Here is a 6,282-nt window from a genome sequence, read left to right as displayed (position 1 = left end):
CCTCAGCCTCAAACAGCTTCTCTTCCTCTTCAGAAAGACAGTTTCCTTTTAAACTATGGGTGAGTGATGACAGAGCACATGATAATCAGGAACCAGCAATGCTTTCAAAGACCCACAACCATTAAAAAGTGGAAATGGTGAAAGATGTTTTGAAATAAAAATGTATCTCAGGAATATATCAAATACTATTATAAACCTGGTACAAAAAAATAGAGTAATGTGCCTTAAGCGAAGACATTGCATACACTCACCTGATCTCTTTGAGAGATGTGTTTTTGGAGAGAGCCTCTGACAGCGTTCTGATTCCATCCACTGTCAGCTGATTCTTGATTAACCTGCACAGAGTGATCACTAGGTTAACCGGCTAACTTTTAGTAACATTCAGAAATAACTTTTGTTTACTTTCTGGTTCATTCTGAAGCTAAACATTATTATTGGTTGTTGGGGGAGTGTTGAGACTGTGGCCTGCCTTACCAGAGGTGAGATAGACCCGTGTTGGATCTGATCAGTTCTGCCAAGTCTGGTGCTACATCATCTGACAATTCGCTTTTGCACCAACCTATAACAAAACACCACGTATAAACTGTGTTAACTCAAGGCACAAATAGACATTAAATATACAGATACACATACTGTCACCAGAAACTTGATTAATTAATAAGATTGTCCTACCAGAAGATTCTGAGCATTGTGTTGTCTTTCAGTGCTTCGGCCAAGCTCCTCCCACCTTCTGAAGTGATGCCATTGGCTGAGAGACTAAGGGAGAGAAGAGCATAGAAATATAATTATTAGTAGTAATACATAAGTATACTGTATTACTTTAAGTAATGATATTACTATGAGACAGAGTGATATACTGTAAAATAGATACTGTAGTTTCAGTGTTTGTGAGTAAGGGAGTTCAGTAACCCATACTGTAGCTGAATGTGCGTTAGTAAAATGATACACCAATGGGTTATACTTCCTTATTTCTGACCTCAACCACAGTTGTGGGAGAACTGAAATGACATGGCACAATCAGTGCCAATTACTTATTCAGAGAAACGATAACAATGACATATCTTGCCATCTATCGCACCTGAGGTTGGTAAGACTTGGGTGATTCCTTAGGGCCTCTGCGAATGCTCTCGCGCCTTCATCACCAATGGTGTTCCCCCACATTCTGAAAAACAGGAACAATCCATCCCATGCACTCTGATCTAAAATGGAATAAAAAAATATTGCAATAGTGCACTTACCCCACGTCAAAGATAGATGTGCTCTTCTGAATGGCACTGGCTAGATACCTGCCACCCACACTGGTGAACTTGTTGTTGCCAAGCCTTTGAACAAATCAAAGTGCCAAAAATAAACATTAAAATTTATACACAAGTAATTATATCATTGTTTGGACATATTAATTTACATACTTGACGACTCTTAACTTAGGACATTCCTCAATGATATGAGCGATTAGCATTGCTCCGATGTCCGTGATGTGATTATTGTAAAGTCTGTAAAATCAAGACAAAATAAATACAAGTCACGTCATATGAATTTTGTCATTCAGCACAATACCGTACTGAAGTTTGACAGGCAAGTTGACCCTGATAGAAACTGACTCACCCCAGAACCTCCACCACTTTGTGTTTGATAAGCTCCTCAGCCAGTACCTCAACGCTGCTGTCTGAGATCTGATTGACACACAACCTGAAATGGAAAAAACGAATTTGGCTGAAAAGTTATACTTTATAGTTCGTTATACTAGTATTTTTTTTATAGCAGAAAGACATGATTTGCAGATGTTACTTGTAAACAAGTGTACCTTTCATGTAAACAGTGGTATAAAGTACATAGTGTTTCCATCTGCATGTATTCCTAATTCCTCACCTCACCACGGTCATCTTACTGAATGAAGGCCTGAGCTGCTTGACCCCATAGTCACTGATGTTGTTGTTGTCCATGTCCACCCCTAGCCTCTTCCGCCGGTGCTGCAGCACAAAGTTGAGGGCGCTGCAGTCGCCAGAGAACACATTACAGTAGCCCAGCTTGATGTAGTCAGCTGTTATGCCCTTCGCAGTCAGCTGGGCCACCTCTTTACTTCCTGTCTCGAAGATGCAGCGCAGCATCCACAGGAAGTTGGGCAGGACGTGCACCTTGCTGCCCTCCTGCTCTGTGCTGTGGAGTGGCAGGCCACGGAGGTGGGACCTCACGCTGGTGGACAGGTAGGACTTGAGGACCGCCCGCTTCCTCTTCAGTAGCGCTGGAGGAACCATGTGCTCCAGCAGGCCGGCGTTGGCCTTAGACAGCAGTCCACACAGGAAGAGGTTGGTGAACTGGAGATGCTCATTGGTCTTGAACGGGTCCTTTCCCCTGGGTTTAGAGGAGCCACAGATGTAGGGGACGACACACGATAAACAAGATGTGTTGTCCCTCCTGCTGCACTCGGTAAAGAACTTGAGGATGTTGCCTACGGTGGCCTGTTCGTCCAGAACCAGGGAGAATGCAGCCAAGAAGGATTGCAGGGTGAGGTGCAGGAACTCAAAGGTGGAAGGGTTTCCACAGGCATTGTAGTGGCTGACTGGTCGGAGGAAACCCATCTGAAGGTCCTCCTCAGTCAGGCCACAGGAGGCCACCTCCTCCTGGTTGAACACAAAGCCTCCTCTCCATGCCCAGCAGAGCCAGCTTAGAGAAGGCTGTCAGCGGCTTCAGCCCTGCCCTGAAGGTATCAGCGGGGCACCTGGTGTTTCTCTTCAGGATGCCAGGTGGGGGAGCGGCCCCCCGGCTGAAGAAGACTTCAGACAGCAGGAGGAATATGTTAGTGAGGGTCACGCAAACCTCTGGCAGCTCAAAGTCATCGTAGACTGAGCGCAGGTGTTTAAAGCTCTTGAAGACGATCCAGCAGAAGAGGGGGATGGAGCAGAGGCCACAGAGGTGGGGGCTGAGGTCCAGCTGGACTGAGACCAGGTCCCGGTGCTCCTGGTCCTCGAAGTGCAGGTTGGTGTAGGTCTGAAGGTGGGCGGGAGAGAACCCACGCAGGGCCACCCTCTTCCGGATCACCCTGCTCTGGACCTCTGTGCCTGTCCGAGCCGTAGGGACCTTCCGGGAACCTTTAAGCAGCTTCCCACAGAGCAGGTTAATGAGCACCAGAAGGGGGTGAGTCCTCTCCTCTGGAGAAACCACCTCAGGCACGTTCTCCAGGTCCAGATCATCCTGGATCTCATCATAGCCGTCAAACGTAAAGATAACCTTTTCAGGGAAGCGGAGGATATATCTGAACACCTCGTTATCCGCATCCTGGTCGGGGTAGCAGTTATATTTGAAGAGTAGGTCCTGAGTGAGATCTCATCTGTCTCCTTGAATGTGCTGAACATCCTGCAGCGGAACTTGAAGAAGAACATGGCGTCTGTCTGTTCCAGCTCCCTCTTGGACCACAGCCTCTGGAGCTTCTGGAGGAGGATGGACTTGCCCACCCCAGCGTCCCCAGTGACGAGCACCATCTCAGCCTGGGGGTTAAAGACACCCTGCTCTCCCAGGAGCTGCGCCAGACCCTCAAGGTGGCCCAGGCTCTCATTGCGGTCATTCAGGAGCTCCATCAGGGTGTCTGTATAGAGCTCCTCCAGGAGAGTCTCCTCTCGCTGGGCGTAGGAGGCAATGAAGCGTGTGTCTCGGCCCAGCTCGTGCCTCAGCTTCTCACAGTACCTACTAACTGAAAAGAGAGGGGGTAGTGAGAATACACTGCAGTCTCATTCTCAACCACTGATATTCAGCCAAAATATACAGTAGTTTCCTCGTGATTCTCTAATAGCTTACATTTTCAATGCACTGTATTTTTTATTTTATTTTATTTTATAAAAATTCCAATAACACATATGAAGTGCAGCACCATACAGTCTACTGACATACTTACTAGGGTCTGTGTTCTTCACTGGTATGTCCTGTATGGAGTCTGGTGGCTGGTAGTTGATCTCTTTAAGCCATGGTTGGAGGTCTATGTATGCATCATAAACTTTGTGGAGAATATATAGGAAGTATTCACATGCCTGCTCCCCTTTGCTTTGGACCAATTCAAGGATTTTACGCACCTGTGCAATGTCAATCATAAGTAAATCATATTTACTTTACAGTGATTAATATTTAATAATAATTTGACAGCTAACCATTTCTCTCTCTCACGTTCCACATTTTGATTAATGTGGCCAAACAGGATTCTGCCAGCACACCAAATGCCATTGTATTGCAAAATAAAGTATTGTCTTTATATTTTCTCATCTTAAAATAAATTAGTCAATTTGAGTTAGGGCCTTGTAGGCAAGAGCATGTCTTTGTGATGGCTACTTTGTAATTTGATATGTGGTCCAAATGGACATGTCTCCTCTTTGAAACCCTCCTATAGTAAATTACCTGGTCTGTCTTGGTGGCTGAGCGCTGGATGATTTCTGCATCCTCGATACACAGAAAGCCATTTTGTATGAGGTTATCCAGAATGCACTGCGTGCTCTTCACCTGGGAGACCAGTAGCTCACGGTGCAAGGTGAGAATTTGGACAGTGGACACACGTCCCATTAGTCCAGCACCGCCTTTCTCGGCACTGGAGCCCATAAAATGCATGGGTTCAGCTGCCTGTATTTACTGGAAACGTTTAAAGGGGAATTAAACTGCGTGCTACATATTTATCTAGTATAGAAAATTATAGTCAGATAATAATCATCAGTTAGGAGAAAAGGATCCAACAGTAGGCTATGGATAAAAGACGTGGATGTGTTATCTATATGGGCTCGGCTATATTTACCTTCAAACGCTTTGATAACATTGTTCTTATCGGCTCTGGCCTAATCCGCCGTGGAAATACTCGGAAACCACAGCTCTCCGCAAAAACAAACTCCAGTCTTGGTTATTAAATCGTTGAAAATAGCGTATGACAGGATATTAACAAAAGTTTTCTCTAGGACCGTTAGAAGAGTGATCTAGTCTCAATAAATGTCAGGAGAGAAAAAAACACTGAACACAGTAGTGTCTCGTTACCGTTTTTCTTTAAGGAAGTGAAACCAAAACCAGCCTTTGATGCGCTTAATTTCGCCTCGGATTGCGACCGCGCTTTTTTGCATGCTGCACTATCTGCCTCTTTTACATAGGGTTTTCACCACTCCTGAACTGTTCCACTGGTAAATCTGGATTTCCCCAAACTCGGTCCAGGGGCCCCATCTGGATGTATTGTTTAGTTTTTTGCCCTAGCACTACACAGCTGATTTAAATATCCAACTCATCATCAAGATTTTATTATTTGAATCATCTGTATAGTGCCAGTGTCAAAAACAAAACGTGCACCTAGGGGGGGCAGGGTTACCAGGAGAAGCAAACTATTGATCACTCAAAAACCAGCCCAAAAAGGCCTGAAAACTAGCCCTTTTTTTCACAGCAAGAAAGGAATTGCCATATCTATACAATAAACCATTTTTCCATAATGCTATGGAGCCAATTAAGAAGGGGAATATAGTAAACTTCTAATGACATTAGAAGCAAAATGACATGACATAATAAAGGAATTTGAATATGTGGCAAGAGAAAAGATATCAATGGATATCGATTAAATTTTAATTTGACTGCTATGGTTAAGCAATAAGGCACAAGGGTATGGTATATGGCCAATATACCATGGCTAAGGGCAGTTCTTAGCACTACGCAATGCAGAGTGCCTGAAACAGCCGTTAGGCGTGGTATATTGGCTATATACCACAAACCCCCAAGGTGCCTTATTGCTAATATAAACTCTTATGCCAATGTAATTAGAACAGGAAAAGTAATGTTTTGTCAAACCCGTGGTATATGGACAAACATACCACAGTTTCAGCCAATCAGCATTCAAGGCTCGAACCAGGTTTATAATTGTAAATAAATCCCCTTTGGGCATGTGCAAAGCTATAGATACATCCGACAGGGGAGTTTGAGTGATGAAAGTTGGACAGAGGATCTCGAAATCTCTCGCAAGAAACACTTAGATGAACATTTAAAAAACGAATGTTAGGCTATTTTCTGGCAATTGTGCTGTTATTATGTGCCAGATGTTAAGACTACAACCTGTTATAAATGGCTCATTTGCGAGATTGACTTGTCATTTCAATAGGCATAGGCTACAGACTAAAATCTGGGTTTATGATTCTAATTAAACGTTGCCATAGTTTTCTTGGATAAAGGCAGTTAGCCTATAGCCCCTGATAGGCCAAGATGTAAACTGAACGATTTAGCAGCTTGCTTAGTTCAAATAAACAGACACTTTATTTGGCTAGTAGGCAAATAGGCCTA

General features: G+C 44.1%; 1 pseudogene; it reads right to left on the bottom strand.

Moving 5' to 3' along the window:
• Positions 1–470: 470 nt before the first annotated feature.
• Positions 471–4,822, bottom strand: LOC123482092 (annotated as a pseudogene).
• Between the last annotated feature and the right edge of the window lie 1,460 nt (positions 4,823–6,282).

This window comes from Coregonus clupeaformis, chromosome 28 (assembly GCF_020615455.1).
Source record: "Coregonus clupeaformis isolate EN_2021a chromosome 28, ASM2061545v1, whole genome shotgun sequence".
NCBI lineage: Eukaryota > Metazoa > Chordata > Actinopteri > Salmoniformes > Salmonidae > Coregonus > Coregonus clupeaformis.
The sequence above is the reverse complement of the archived record's forward strand: the minus strand, read 5'-3'. Positions and strand labels throughout refer to the sequence as shown.